Source organism: Canis lupus, chromosome 4, assembly GCF_011100685.1.
Source record: "Canis lupus familiaris isolate Mischka breed German Shepherd chromosome 4, alternate assembly UU_Cfam_GSD_1.0, whole genome shotgun sequence".
Lineage (NCBI taxonomy): Eukaryota > Metazoa > Chordata > Mammalia > Carnivora > Canidae > Canis > Canis lupus.
The window spans coordinates 34,652,811-34,669,443 of NC_049225.1; the positions used below are offsets into that span (position 1 = coordinate 34,652,811).

The window sequence follows — 16,633 nt, forward strand, 5'->3', positions numbered from 1 at the left end:
TGTCACGAGATCTCAAGACTGCAACAGAACAGCGCGGGGGGGGAGGGGGTACATGGTGGTCTAGGCGTCCTCGGGAGAGGATGGATTGTGGGGGGGCCGCCGCTGGAGGAAAGTGCCCCAGCACGAGGAGCGCGGGGGCCAGCTGGCAGCGGGCCCGGAGTGGGGCCCCAGGCTGGAGAGGAGGGGATGCAGTGCAAGTGTTGCGAAGGCAGCGCGGGCCGGATGTGGCCGTCCCCGGGCACTGGGCGAAGGGGGAAGGACAGGAGGAGATCCGATGTGATGCGGGGCGCAGCCACAGCAGAGCAGAGGTGGACGGGCCCAGCCTCGGGACAGCGGGAGCCAGGGCGGCGGCCCCGAGGGCGTGGGAGACGGAGCCACGGCTGTGAGCCCCGGGCGGGCAAGAGCCTCTCCCGGGCAGCAGCGCAACAGCGGCGCCAGCTTGGCCTAGAGGCCCCCCCGGTCTCCCGCCACCATGGGACGTGGCCCTTCCGACGGCGGCCGCTTGGGCGCTGCAGCCAAGCCGCCACCTCCCGGGGCTGCAGCGCACGGCGGCTGCCCCGCTGCCCGGAACACGGTTGGTAAATTAGGAGTTACACACTCACACTCACACTCACACACTCCCCTGCCTTCCGCCGTACCCGGGACTGACCCACAGGGCTCTAAACCTCGAGGAAGGCTCCACAGCATCCTTGAGAATTCTGTGCTGTTGGAATCTGTCTGCTTCTCTATCCCAACGGTTCACACCAGCCTGGGGTTTCTTCCTGCCTTGTGACGTCATGCTCTTCCTCTTGGATTTATTAAGGGGGGGGCGGTTATCAGGCCGGCCTCCTGGTGATCAGGCAAGGGAGACCTGTACGTGGAGGAGACCTGGGTGCTAGTCCGTGCTTCTCCTCTACCTCAGGTAACTCCTCTGGGCCTCATCTTCTTCATCTGAAAGGTCTGAGAGAAAGGCAAGAGCGATGTGTGGTTCTCAGCATATGCTACGGTTCCATGGGCAGGTCCCCAGTGGTTCGGGCCATCCCATATGCAAGGAATGGGGGTCTTGGCCACATGTGGGGTCTTCGCCATCCAATATCAGAACACCCTTGATTTGTGGAGACGCCCACTGTATGTGTCTCGGCCAGAGGTGAGGGGCTGCAGAGGGAGAAGGTCCCTCTCCCCAGGCGACACAGGTCACCACAGACCTAAGCTTAGCTCCATGGACTCCCTCGAACCGTGAGAAAGTGACCCAAAGATCTAATTGAAAAGTTAATCCCAGCAATGAGGGTAGCGTTGTGAGTCCAATGACGGTGGCCTGTCTAGACTGTGCTTAGAAGTGACCTTGATCACATCCCCACCATCTGGCTTCCCAGAGGTTTTCAGCCCTGACTCCCCGTCCTTCTGCCCATCTTTGCGAGCTGCCCAATATCATTCGAATACGTTCCTTCCATGTCCTATTAACTCTGTTTTAAAACTTTTTGCAGCTGCTTATTTACAAGCAATAAGGAAAAATAATATTTATTTTTAAAATCTGAATATCAAACACTAGTAAGACCAATGTGCTAAACAAGAACATGGTTTTTTAAGGGAGCATAAATGGAGCAATTTCAAAGCACACTTTGACAACAACGAACCATAGTTCATAAACCTGTTATTCTATATACAAAATTATATCTTAAAACCAAGTGGGGGATCCCTGGGTGGCGCAGCGGTTTAGCGCCTGCCTTTGGCCCAGGGCGCGATCCTTGAGACCCGGGATCGAATCCCACATTGGGCTCCCGGTGCATGGAGCCTGCTTCTCCCTCTGCCTATGTCTCTGCCTCTCTCTCTCTCTCTCTGTCTCTGTGACCATCATAAATAAATAAAAATTTTTTTTAAAATGTTTAAAAAAAAATAAGTGGTACTAAAAGCCCCCCTGTTGACAGGTGGCAGTCCCTGGCCCTACTCCTGCTCTAGTCCCGCCCTCCAGAGGCAAACCCTCCTAACCGCTTTAGCTATTTCTTTGGGATTCAGTTCGGTGTTTCTCAATCTTACGTTCACACTGCTGCACTTGGTCGCTCAGTTTTGGACGTTAGCATCGTCCATTATCCTCCGGCTACGGGAATGAGGACTTAACTTCTTACACAACCCTTCAGCCTTTCATTTCCTGTCCCAATATTCCCCATCGACTTGTATCACGGTTTTTAAATAAAATCAAAAGCGTTGACTCCATTCGGACCATGAGATACCATTCCCTACTGAGCCAAGTAGTGGACTATGATGGTTACTTCCTTGCTCATACAACTTCTGCTTCTTTGGGGCCAATGGCCTCAATTTGTAGTTATTTACACAAGTGCTATAGTATACATGCCTAAATGCTCAACCGTGTAAAATAATCTTTCATCCCTTGACACCTCAGTGACAGCCTGTCAGAGCCCTGTCTCCCCTGCTCCCACGCGGACCCTTGGTCTTGGGTTGGATGACCAGCAACCATCCTGACACCTCCCTTTCTGCTCTACTGCTTGCAATCTTTGTACCTCTTATTGCTTACTATTCTTTTGGCTTTTATTTTATTTTTCTGAAGCCCATCTTAGAGTATTTTCCTAAGAAAAGGTCCATGAGGTGTAAATTTGTTAGTCTTTGCCTATATGAAATTTTTTTTTAAACTTTGCTACCACAGGGGCACCTGGGTGGCCCGTGAGTTAAGTGCCTGTCTGCAGCTCAGGTCATGACCTCGGGGTCCTGGGATAGAGTCCACGGAGCAGGCAGCCTGCTTCTCCCTCTCTCTGCTTTGTGCTCTTTCTCTCTTAAATAAATAAATAAAATCTTTTTAAAAAAAAATTTTGCTGCCATATGGATTGTTTTACTTAATACCTTAGGCTATGGCAATCTGAGTTCTTCCACAGAAAGTGTCTCTCCAGTATCTTCTAGCATCCAGTGTCCCTCTGCAGCATCCTAATGCCATTCCGATTCCTCTCGCTCCTGTTCCTTGAATACCACCGCTCTTCGTCCTTCTCCTGCTCTTCTCTCTGTCTTCCCATCTCTCCCTGATGCTCTGAGTCTTACCATTGCAGTGCTTTGATATGGGTGTTCTTTTCATTTATTTTGGTGAAGAGCTAAATGGTTGGTAGGGCTGTGTAGCCTGGAGACACAGGTCCTTTAGCTCTAAGACTTAATTCTTGTTTTTTTTGTTATTGTTGTTTTGTTTTGTTTTGTTTTGTTTGCTTTCTCCATTGTTTTCAGTTCTCTCTCCAGAATTTCTCTCAGAAGAATATTGAACTTCCTGGATGAAGCCACTCACTCCTGTCAATTCTTCTCTCTCATTTTATACTACGTTACTCTGGGTTTTACTTTCCTCAATTTTGTCTAAAACTTCCACTGGATTTTTACAATTGTAGTTGTCACATTTTTTTTTTTAATCTTCAGCTGCTATTTTGTGTTCTCTGTTCTTTTTCATAGCATCCTGTTCATGTCTTAAGGATGTAACTTTTTAAAAATCTTTTTAAGATAATCAGTGACAGGATTTTGATGTGCTGTTCCCTAAACTAACTTTGTCCTGGATTCCTTTTTTATGTTTGTTTTGTATTTTTTTGTTCCTATAAGTTCCTCAAATGCATAATGATCTTGAGTTGTCTTTTTATATTTTTCTTTGTTTTGTTTTTTTTCTGCTGTTAAGTGAGAGAAGGGGGCGGGGCAGAGGGAGATAGATTGAATCCAAGCAGGCTCCATGCCCATCGTGATCTCACAACCCTGAGATCATGACCTGAGCTGAAATTAAGAGTCAGAAGCTCAACCAACTGAGCCACCCAGGCATTCAAAATGTCCCTGACAGGCATGGGTGTGGCCTGTGGGTGCATGGCAGGATTGGTGGGCTTCCTTGCCTTTGCATCGCAAGGCCCACCCCTCTCCTCTACAGTCTCAGCTCTTGGAGGTCTTTTCTCCAGAGTTGTTCAGATTCTCCAGAAAAGATTCTTTTACTATTCTGTGAATGGTATGCTCCCGCTGCTGGCATTCTGGGAGCACGGCAGGCGAAAGAAGTACAAGTCCCACTACCCACCATGCAAATGCAAATCTTTGTCAAATTTCCCCGTTTCTGCTACCCACCCCATCCCCACTTTCTGGGGTCTCCGGGTGCGAGGCTCTCAGAGCAGAGAGAACCAGCTCATTTCCCTGCATCTCTATCATCAGGCACTGAAGGTATTATATCCTTAATCTGTTGAACCAGGTCCCCTTCTTCCACGTACTTTCTACTTTTCTAAAAACTAGCTCCAAGCTCTCCCCCACTGCTGTCTCTTCTCATGTACTCTTTGATCTTGCTGGTTTCTAACATTTAACTTTACTGTTATTTTAGAATCATGTAGGGGAAAGTAGGCAATAGTATGGGCAACCAATCAGAATTGGCTCACCAATCAGAAACCCATAAGTCAGAAGTTGATCAGAGGACAGTAAATTCCCTTTTTGCTCAAGCTAGCTAGAGTAAGTGCTTGTAGGCAACTGAGAACACTGACTGGTACAGAAGGCTGCAGGAGGACCCAGTAGGGATGAGTATGTCCATTGCCAGGGCTGAGTATGAAGGGCAACTCCTAGCAAAACTAGAAACAAAGGGAACATTGTTTTCCTGCACCAACCCTGAAAAGCTAGCAGAGAACCCAAAATCTAAAACTTCTCATAAGAATGCATTTTCGTAAGCTTTGGGGCGCTGAGGCTGCCTGCCCAGACTTTGGGGTGAGAGAGGGACAGCTGCCTTCTCTACTCTAATCTACAGCCCCTGGAGGCTTTTTGGGACGGTGTGTTCTTTGGGAGAACATACAACCAAACAGGTACGATTTCACAGAGAATTCTTGATCAAGCCCACAGTCCATTTTAGGCTTAGGTTCTGTTTATCACTGCTCGAGGGGAAGGATGTCAGATTCTTATCTGACAACTTCATTCCACCGCCCATTTAAATAAACAGCCAACCCAAGGTAAGGTGAGGGAAAGATCCGTCAGTAACCTCAGGACTGACATTATATCAATGGATGTGCATGAGGTCTGGGGATTTATAATAGCCTGTTCAAAGAAATAGTTCAAACACACTGGCTCACTTTGATCAACACATCCCTCTAGAAGGATGAATGATTTAAAAATCTACAGAATACAGGGATCTGGGCTCCTTTAACATAAATCTAGGGTGAGGGTTTCCTAGGCATCCTGTCCTTGGTGAGGGTGAGCCTGCGGGCAACAAGGGAAGCCAAACACCATGTCTCATTCCCCAGTCAGTCCAGGTTCTATCAGGAGGAGGGAGATGAGGGACAGATGAGGCGTGCTGTTTGTGGACAGGCGAGCTGTCCGGACAGCCTCCGACAGGGAAGGGAGAGCAGGCTAGAGGAGTAGGAAAGGCTTCATGGATGGGCTGGGCTGGGAGGGTGAGGACGTTTAGAGAGACCTGAAGGGAAAAGGACGTCATTAAAATCCTGCGTAGGAAGAACAAGGATGAGCAAAACCGTGAAGGCAGGAAAGTAAAACATCCCCCTGCTCTCAATATAACAAGTATAGAGACAAATTGCTCCGAATCCTAAGTGCCTACAGTATGCCCCAAAATAGTGGCTGGAAATGCCCCTAGTGGCCGGGATGGAAAACACCAAAAAACCCACAGTAGGGATGGCCGCTCACCTAGAGCACGCTCAACCAAAATGGCGGCTCAGAGCCAGCTCTGGGCCACTCCTCGGCGAGTCTAGATGCTCATGTGTGGCCCCCAGCACCATGCGTATTCGGGAGCATGTGTGTGTCCCTGCAGGCCTCAGATTTCTCTGCAAACCCGAAACTCATGGCTTCTTCTTTGACTCTAGTGCACAACTACCATATTTACATGAACAACATCATGTTTTTTCTCAACAAAACCACTTCACAAATCCCTTTCTGTACAACTATGATAAAAAGTATTTAAATTTTTTTCCTAATCCTTCTTAGCAAATAAAATACCTTGTGCCTTTTTAGAACGGAAAATGCAGTTAGTATGAACAGGGCAGTGAACAGCTTCTCCTGGCCTGGATGAACATTGGCAGATGGGAAGCCAGGAGGATCAGCTGGGGTCGCTGGCCAGGCTGGGGCCCAAGTGCCAGGCAGTCTACCTACTGCAGGAAGGCCTTGTGGGAGGGGGCTTGCAGGGAGTCCTATACCTCCAGGCTCAGGTTGGCGGGCACAACTGAGCCCTAAGGACCTTGGGACCGTTGGGATAAATCCACTTGGGAACTTGGAGTCCTCCCGAGTTTTCCTGTTTGTTTGTTTGTTTGTTTGTTTGTTTGTTTTATTTTTGCTTTTTAAAAAATTTTAATATATCAAAAGGCCTGCTTTAGTGACATGCTAGTCCCATCAGAAAATAATCCCAATAACCCCTTGTCAGTAACATGCAAGTTGACCAGCCAACTCTTTATTTCTAAACCTCTGTGTTTAGAAATATGTGTGTCTTTTAAACCAAAGCCACGGGGCTCAGGTGACTCCTCCTTCTACACTGTGCTTTCCACCTGTCAACCTACCGGTGTCTACCCCCAATTGCAGAAGGGTGGGCAGGGCACATGGGAGCCCTATAGTGGCAGTGAGGGAATACCAAGTCTCCACTCAGTAGGAGATCCTTATTTCCAGACTATTCACCTCAAGTCTGGCTCTCCGTGACCAGAATATTTTTCCTCCTTTAGGAAAAAAACCACACATATCTGCACACCCATATATATAATTTTTTTTGTTTTTACATTTAAATATAAAAATACTACTCTGCTTTGTGTTATAAATGGAGGACCAAGCAATAAGAACTTTTTCTGCTAAGGTAGGTCAATCCATCCTTACGCTGAGCTTGTCTTCAGGTGAGGGCTATCTCACCCCAGGTTGGGGAAGCCCTGCACCAGGACAACGGGAGGCATATTCCTGCCTGATTCTCTCTTAAGTCTCACTTTTAATAGAAAGTTGGTTATAACCTTATTCAAAGTGGAACTTCCCACCAGGAGGGGAAATCCTAACCTAACCCCAGAGTAAGTAACCCTCCCTCTCCCCAACACTCAGCTACCTCGGAAGAAAGAGCCCTCCCCCTCCCTTCACAAACACTATTCTCTGTCTGGATAGCAACGCCTATTGGACAAACACACCTGATGAAACGGGAACAGTGGTTATGTCTCCCTACCCCCCTCCCTATTAACATACTAGATAGCTTTCAGTGACAGGGAAAAAAAAGGGGGGGGTGTAAAAAGATTAAGAACTTGACTCCTCTATCCTGGCCAAAGAAAGCAAGAGATATTAACTGGGCATGAGGAATAAAAAAGACCTTGATATTCTGCCCTTTGAGTTACAGCTATTAGGACAGTCAAGAGAGGGGCAAACACGGAGGCAGGATGGAGAATTAATTAGGAGGGGTTCGATGGCTGCAAGTCTAGTCCGCTTAATTTTTGTACTGGAAGGGTTCATCGCCAGTTTCGTTGAGAAGACATGTGCGGATGAGGGCTTCTGTCACCGAAAAGGGGTCGCAGTTGGCAGAGGGGCGACGGTCTTCAAAGTAACCCTTTTTCTCCTGGCCGACAGTCCAGGGAATGTGGATGCTAGCACCAGGGTTGGCCACGCCAGTGGAAAAGTCGTTGATGTTGGATGTCTCATGGAATCCAGTTAGGCGCCAGGCATTATCCAGGCCTCCCTTGGGATCGTAGGCTCAGATGTGGTACTGGTGCCGCTTGCTCAGTTTCTCAATGGACTCCTCAATGTACTTTAGACCATTCTCCTCTCGCATGGCCTTGGTGCTGAAATTGGTGTGGCAGCCTGCACCATTCCAGCTTCTGGGAATGGGCTTAGGATCAAAGGTTGCTATCACTCCGAAGTCTTCACATACACGATGCAAGATGAAACGGGCCACCCAGAGATGATCTCCCATGTCGATTCCTTCACAGGGTCCTATCTGGAATTCCCACTGGGCAGGCATGACCTCAGCGTTTGTCCCAGCAATCTTGATGCCAGAGTACAAGCAGGCCCGGTTGTGAGCCTCCACGATATCCCTGCCATAGGCTTTGTCTGCTCCTACACCACAGTAGTATGGACCTTAGGGCCCAGGGAAGCCATTGGAAGGCCAACCAAAAGGGTGCCCATCTGTGCCCATGAGAGTATATTCCTGCTCCATTCCAAACCAGGGGTGCTAGTTGCTCACCATGTCCATTATCCGTTTACAGGTATGCCTTAAATTGGTTTCTGCAGGCTTTCTGTTGTATTTGAAGACTTCACAGAATACCAGCTTGTTGGGGTCCTTGCGGAAAGGGTCGCGAAACAGGGCAGCAGGGACAAGATACATGTCACTGTTGGAGCCTTCAGATTGAAAGGTGCTAGAGCCATCAAAATTCCATTCAGGCAACTCTTCAACACCCTTGGGCTCACTGTCCAAGGTCCAGGTCTTGCAACGTAATCCTTCTCCAGTCCTGTCAATCCAAATATACATAGCTTGCACTTTCTCGCCCTGAGGCAGGGACATGTACACCTGCTTGATGCCTTTGTTCAAGTGGGAACTCGCAGAGGTGGCCATGGTGGAAGTTGTTCTGGGTGGGTCGCAGGCAGCAGGGAGGGCAGGCCGTGAGAGCGAGGTGCGGCGAGGAGAGGAGGCCCGGGCGCTGCTCAGAAGCTCCCCTCCGCTCCCATTCTCGGCTCTGCCAGTTTTCCTGTCTATTTTGACAAAGATGAACTCCAAAGTGAGTTAATGTCATGAGGAGAAATGCTGGGTGCAGACCTCAGAAAAGTTTCATAAAACAGCAGGTTCTTACACTGAATACGGACTAACCACACGCCAGGTCCCAGCCAAGTGCTGTACGTGGATGACCTCACTGAATCCTTGCAATAGCCACCCCGTCAGGCGGTACCATCAACCCTACCATTAAAGATGAGACAGTAGAGATTGCAGACGTATGTTACTCACCCTAGTTCACACAGGGAATAAAAGACTGAGCAAGAGAAGATCCCAAGTGTGCTGGGAGCCAAAGATTTCTGAACTGCCACCTGAGGGAAACCGAGGCAGGGCAAGACACCATCTGGAGGAGGCTGGAAAGCTTCAGAGATGGAGTTCCAATCTGGGAATCACAAAACCCTGCCCCCGTGTAGCTGGACAGGGAGCTCTGAGAAGGACACATGGGGATGTCCAACTGCTAAACACAGGCAGCCTGGAAAGCCTATGAGCACAGACTGTCAGCCTGGTTCCCCCGGCACAGGTGCTGCTCTGGAGTGACCAGTGGGTATCCCGTGTGCCAGGCCCAGCGTGGACCACAGCTCAGCCCTGTCTGTCCTCTAACCCTAGCGGAAGAGCTGCTGGGATGTCAGAGACACCAGTCATCGCAGCCAATTACACACTTGGCAGCGTCTGTGCATCAGGCACTGCACTGGGTGCATTCCATGCATCCATTCCCTTAACTCCGCCAGCGATCCTATGAGGTAGGTACTAATATTAGTCCCGTATTTCAGGTGAACAAACTGAGGCACAAAGTAATTCATTAACTCATCCAAGGCAGCAAAGCTAGATAGTGGCAGAGGCCCTAATTTGAACCCAGCACTCTGGTACCAAAGCCCGGATTCGAACCACTCTCTGTACCACGTGTCCCTATACCAAGAACCGCTCTGAGTTTGGGCATAGCTAGTCGACATCACAAAGGCTTACGATATCCAAACCACCGTACAAGCTGGGAATACAAACGTAAGTGCGGGCATGCCTTTCAGGATCTCACTGCCTTTAGCACAGGCACATAATCAGGTATGAGGAGGTAAGAGTGCTCTGGAGAGGAGGAGCACACAGGGCTTCGGGGAGCACACAGCAGGGCACCTGACTCGACCTGGAGGGGTCAGAGAAGGTTTCTTGGAGCAGACGATGCTGGAGCTACATCTTAAAAATGAAGTAGAAGCTGGCCAGCAAGACAACCTATGAAACACACTTTAATTCTTCTAAAGCTTTTAAGCTCTACCTTGTGCCAAATCAAATCCCTAGGAAGCTCCAAGTCTGAATGATATCATTTCAGCTTTCCACAGAAGAATTTGCACTGAACTAGAATATCACATTGTTTATGCCTTTGGCTTTCAGCCAGGGCTGATATAAGAAGCAGTCATATGAATCACATTTGCATTGTTTGTAAAACTGCTAGCAAAGACACTATCCATTATGTTGTTCTCCGTCCCTTATCTACAGACTGATGTGATAAATGTCTCCCAGAGCTCTAAACTAAAAAATAAAACACAGAATAGAAACCTCTCTCCCAGTGGACTGGTATTCTTTATGGTAGGCAGTGTGGGCTACGCAGCCTATCCGCGTCCGTCATTGTCTTGCCTACCAGGAAGCTCAGAACCATATTCCGAGTCTCCTGTAGCCTAAGTTTTCCGGTCCTTGATTATTTGGTGCTCAACACCGTGCCTTTGTTTTAATGGATTTGAGGTTTTATATCATTTTGTTAAAAAAAGATTTTATTTATTTATTCATGAGAGACAGAGACAGAGACAGAGAGAGGCAGAGACACAGGCAGAGGGAGAAGCAGGCTCCATGCAGGGAGCCCGATGTGGGACTCGATCCTGGGTCTCCAGGATCACGCCCTGAGCTGAAGGCAGGTGCTAAACCGCTGGGCCACCCAGGGATCCCCAAGGTTTTATATCATTTTGTAACTAGACCTCGAGTTGTCAACACTAGTGTTAAACAGTTCAGCATATGGAAAACAGGTTTAGCAGGCTTGCTTCACACTCAAGGCCACCCTGCTCCCCTACGCGCAGATACCTACAATTCCCCATTAGTTATTTTCTTCAAACCGTGAGTGTCCCTCCATACCCCAGAAGGAATGAGTCTAGGTCTACAGTCAAATAGGAAAGGTCTGTGAGCCAAAACGGCCCCTGTCTGCCGCCTGTGGGATCTGCGATGCGGCATCTCCTCTCAGAACAGAAGAGTTGTAAGTCACACTTCTGCAGCTGTGACCTTCTCCAGGACTTCAAGAAAACCCCGAAGACATGTCTTTCCAGAACTCCAAGCATCAGGGCCAGCTGCTGAGAGGCACTTGAGATAACTACGGTGTAAAGGAGTGTGTGGCCGTCTTTCACAAAGTGCGTGTGTGCGCACGGGCGTCTGTGTCTGTGTCTACCCAAATCCACCCTAACCTTTCTGCTCCATCTCAGCATGACCAATGCTCCTTTTATCCCCATTTACAAAATGAGGTTGCTATGAAGCATTACAAAGATGATACATATGAAGCACCTGGCATCGGCTGGCATAAAGATGATCTCTTTATTTGCTCTCCCCATGCTGACTGCAGTCTCCAGAAGGATGAGGGCTGTCACTGCTTGAGCCTCCAGTGCCTAATGCAAATCCTGGCCCTTAAAAGCAGCCAGACACTCCATGCTGAGAACACAGTACTCACTTGATAAATACTGTTGGAACAAATCAATGACAACAAACAACAGATCTGAACAGATGACATGATCTATAGCTAAGTTGCAAACTTACTCCTTTTACTCAATGTGCAAAGATAACCTAGCCTCTTATTTTCCAGAATGTTCTTCACAATTCTCCATCCCCACCCTTGAGGACCAGGGAAACAGACGTATCCATAGGTGTGTCTCTCCAGGATTCCAGGTTTTGTTGGCTCTAGCGGATGTCTTCTAGATATCCTCCCCTTGACCCTGCTCCTTCTTCCCATGACAGGTTTTCATGACCTAATGGTATGGAGGGTCTTGGAATGGAGCATGCTCCTCTGACCCAGCTCATCTAGGCTAGTCTGTCCGTCTCTTCACCCCATGTGCTGGTCTTGTTGGTGAGGTTGGTGGTCCGTTTCCTGGCTAGGTGAAGGCCTGGTGGTCTTGCCTGGCTGACTTGGCTCCCATGACATTGAGACGTCTCTCAAATTTCAGCCATGTCCTGCCTTTGACCACAGATTACACAGAATGGCCCTATCCAAAGGACATTTTCTCCTTCTCCATGGCAATTCTGAACGCAGCTGTCTTCTGCCCTCCCCAGAAGACACATGGAAATGTTCAGATCCCTTGTCGATTCAACATACCTCCTGGCTGGCACAGGGAACGTGAAGATGAAGAGGCGTAGGGCACAGTGTATGTTCCGTGCACTTTATGCATGCATTCCTCACGAGATGATTCTTTACCCATCTGCCTCCCAACTTCTGGGACTGTGCTGGGCCCACAGTGGGCACCACAGAGTCCTATTAAACTGAAGTGAGCTGTCTGGAACTAAATGCAACTGAACTGATTTGAAGTGGGTATGATTCACTCCTCATTCCTGAGTCCATGTTCATGAGAACTGGACCTTTTGAAAACTAGCTCATAGACTCTATTCAAGAGAAGAGCCTGACTCTGGTTTGAGAGAAAAAGCTGACATTAAATATCTCTGGTGAGCTATTTTGAGATTCAATTAAAAAATATCTAGTTAAAAGACAGTGGTTAAAATGACATTAATAAAATCTCTTCTGATACTAAGCTTTAACAGTAGTTTAATAATTTTAATTCATATTTGTTTTTTGGATCAACAGAATTTATTTTTTTATTGGAGTTCAATTTGCCAACATATAGCATAACACCCAGTGCTCATCCCATCAAGTGCCCCCCTCAGTGCCCGTCACCAGAATTTAATTTCATAAATTAAAACAATGTGTTGATTGCCTCAAAGTGGCCATTCCCCCACTTTACAGACGTGAGCTGGCCCAGGCCCGAGAGCAGATTTTGAGAGATTCAGCAAGCCCACATCCCCATCTGCTTCACCCAAACAGTTCCTCAGTCTCATACTGGCAGTCTTAAGTACACTGGGTTCACCTAGCAAGCTTTAGAAAAATACCCTAGTTCAGGCTCCACTTCTTCTGATTTAATTAACCCAAGTGGGTCTGAGCAAGGACAAGCATTTTGAGAGAAGAGCAAAAACGCTAGAGACAGAGACTACTGAGCAATAGGAAGTGTCTGCTCTCACACACAAAAACCAGATTCAGGAAGTCGAAATATAGAGCCGTCTGGGGTCATTTGCTAATAGGGACAAAAAGGAGTGCCCTCTGATTGGCCCCTGTAGGTATCAGGAAACCAAAACTGATATTCAAAACACTGACCTATAACTACAATAAATGGGTCTTTGGCCTTTGTGTCCAGCAAAGCAGCCGTAGTGGAGGTACAGCCACTCCCTGGCCCATCTCAGTCTTTCCTCGGTACGCCGTCAGCCCAGTGGTGAGTCTGACTATGCCATCATGGCCCACTGCTCACGGTGGGGGAGGAGGGTCTCCCCTAGAAATTGTGAGGTTTTTGATGGCAAAGGCTGAGTCTGATAAATTTCTATGACCCCATCACCGAGTCCCATGGGCCTCCACCAGGAGCAATTATGATCCTCCCACCCCCAGAGAACATTTAGGAGTATCAGGAGATTTTTTGGGTTGTCAGACTTGGGGAGGGGGATGCTAACTAACTGGCCTCTAGTGGGTAGAGGGTGGGCATGAGGCTACACATCCTACAATGCACAGGGGAGTCCCCCACCACAAAGAACGATCTGGCCCAAAATGTCAATAGTACCTAGGTTGAGAAACCCTAGTTTAGTCTAACAGTTGATAGACTTGACACTAAATATCAGAAAATTATTTTCATCAAGAACTTTCTTCTTCCCACAGGTATTCATCACCCAGATAAGACCAATGTGATCTATCAACATCGAGACTCCTCATACCAGATTTGTTAGCTACCTGGTCTCAATTCAAGACAAGATTTTGAACTTAGTATATTAACCAATGGAGTTCCTTCAGGAGGTCTGAATGCCTCCATTCCAGGGATGCTACCCAAAGCTCTTGACAGGGGAATGCGAATGGGAAAGACTGTCTCCCTAGGGCTAATTCTCCAGGAAAAACCATCTGAACTTATCTGTATGTAGGGCCCAGTGCTGAGAGAGTGATTTTTGTCACACTCAAGACCCCTTCCTGGATCGCCAACATCTAAAGGCTCAGCTGGGATGAAACTCTACCCTCTTCTCTTCCCCTGAAACTCAATACAGCAAGTATTCTCCAATTTTTCATATTATAGATTCTAAATTTAGAAGAACAAGGAAGAGAAATTGTTATTTTTATCTGAGTACTTACTCTGTGCTAGGCGATGCTTTATGTGGTTTAGCTCCTTGAAGGCATAGAGCAATCCTATGGGGTAGTTTCTGTTATTATGCCCATTATACAAATGAGAAATATGAGGCTCAGACACATGATGATACACCATGACACAACACAGCCAGGATTTCACTGCAGGGAGAGTGAATAAGCACCGAAAATGTACAAAAGCCTCTCCAATTATGACCCATAGGAAGGTCCACGTGGTTGTCAACAACCCAGTTGCCCACGGGACATCACCTGTAACAACGTAGCAACTGTGGGAAAATAGGCCAGGAACCAATTTTGTTGGCCCCTAATGGGCATCAGAGATATAGTCACTTAATCTTTGACTCAAAAAGCTTTAAAAAATTAAAATCTGCTAACACCAGAAAAAAAAAAAAAAAAAACCTCTCATATTGAACCCAAAGTAGTCACACAGAAATGCATTACGTAAAATTCCTTTTTAAAATTATTTCCCTAAAAGTAACAAAAATTGCTCAAATAAACTTGAGCATAGCTGTTCAGACCTGCCAAAGGCTGGTTAGTTTAAGAATGGACAGTGACAGTTGCGGCCTCCTAGAAAACTGGGCCTTGCCAAACGGCTGTGCCCTGAGGCCAGAATTCTACAGATGGGTCATTGCTCAGGTCCTGTTCCACCTGGTGCCTTGTTAGTAGGTTGGCCTCTCTGCCTGCTCGCCCAAACTGCCCGGGGTGGGGGGTGGGGGTGGGGATGTGTGCAGCTGGGCAGGGGGAGGGGAGGAGGGGTTAATCCCTCTCACCTGCGTCAACAACCAAATCAAGTCAATTCCTTCCCACCTCACTCTATCCAAGAAGGCCTTGTTGGGCCCCATGATGCAGACTGGGATGTTCTTTTAATTGGTTTATAGAAAAGACACCACCTATGTTAGTTCTCTGGGGTTTCTTAAATTTAATTTAATTTAATTTAATTTAAATTCAATTAGTTAACATATAGTGTATTATTCATTTCAGAGGTAGAGGCCAGTGACTCATCAGTTGCATATGACACCCAGTGCTCATCCCATCACATGCCCTCCTTCATGTTCATCACCTAGTTACCCTGTCCTCCTACACCCCTCCCCTCCAGTGACCCTCAGTTTGTCTCCTAGAGTTGAGAGACTCTTATGACTTGTCTCCCTCTCTGATTTCATCTTATTTTATTTTTCCCTCCATTTTCTCTTTTGTTTCTTAAATTCTACATGAGTGAATTAATATGATAATTGTGTTTCTCTGGTCGACTTATTTCACTTAGCGTAATACCTTCTAGTTCCATCCACATCATTGCAAATGGTAATATTTCTTGTTCTTTTTTCTTTCTTTTTTTTTGGGGGGGGGGTGGCTGAACAATACTCCATTGTATATTTATACCACATTTTCTTTATCCATTCACCTGTCAATGGAAAGCTGGGCTCTCTCCATAATTTGGCTATTGTGGACATTGCTTCTATAAACATCAGGGTGCAGGTGCTCCTTCAGAACACCACATTTGTATCTTTAAGGTAAAAACCCAGTAGCGCAATTGGAGGTTTATAGGAACCTCCATACTGTTTCCCAGAGTGGCTGCACCAGCTTGCATTCCCACCAGCAGGATAGAGGGTTTCCCTTTTTCCACATCCTCATCAACATTTGTTTATTTCCTGACTTGTTAATTATAGCCATTCTGACCAGTGTGAGGTGGTTTTGATCTGTATTTCCCAGATGCCGGGTGATGTTGAACATTTTTTCATGTCTCTTAGCCATGTGTTATGTCTTCTTTGGAGAAATGCCTGTTCATGTCTTCTGCCCATTTCTTGACAGGGTTGTTTTTTTTTGGGTGTTGAGTTTGGTAAGTTCTTTATAGATTTTGAATACTAGCCCTTTATCAATAAGACATTTGCAAATATCTTCTCCCATCCTGTAGGTTGTCTTTTTGGTTAGTTCTCTCTTAATGTTGCAAAAAATTACCCCAAATTTAAAAGCTCAAACAACACAGATTTATTACTTTGGAGTCCTGCAAGTTGGAATTCCAATATGGGTCTCCCTGGGCTAAAAATCATGTCAGCAGAGCTTACTCTTTTCCGGAGGCTCTTCCGGAGGATAGAACCTGTTTCCTTGTTCTTTCCAACTTTCAGAAGCTATTCTCGTTCCATGGCACATGGTGCTGCTTTTTCTTCAAATTCAGCAGCAGTGCATCTCACTGGACCTATCTTCAATAGTCACACAGTCCTCTGACTCTTCTGGCTCCCTCTTCCACTTTTCAGGACCCTCAAGATTACACTGGGCCCACATGAATAATCCAGGCAACTCTCTTTATTTTAAGGTCAGCAGATTAGCAATCTTAATTCCATCTGCAACCTCTCCTTTGCCATACAACCTACCATATTCACAGTTTCCAGGGGTTAAGACATGACTTTGGGGAAAAGAGGACAGGGAGGCATTATTCTGCTACCACACACCTGTTAGATGGGGTAGCAAACTGGTAGAGAATGTTGGCCCCCACAAGAATTTGAAGGCCTTGCTATGGGGCATGCCCTGTCCAGTTTGCCCAGTTCCTGTCACTCTCTACTGTCTTTCCCCAGTCCTCTGCCCTCATTTAC

The 16,633-nt window shown here is 47.1% G+C and overlaps 1 protein-coding gene and 1 pseudogene across 3 annotated transcripts in view; both read right to left on the reverse strand.

The window, feature by feature from the left end:
* The window catches only part of GRID1 (glutamate ionotropic receptor delta type subunit 1), a 639,335-nt gene that overhangs the window by 256,788 nt on the left and 365,914 nt on the right, over positions 1–16,633 (reverse strand). The window lies entirely within an intron of this gene.
* On the reverse strand, positions 7,083–8,589 carry LOC100682914 (annotated as a pseudogene).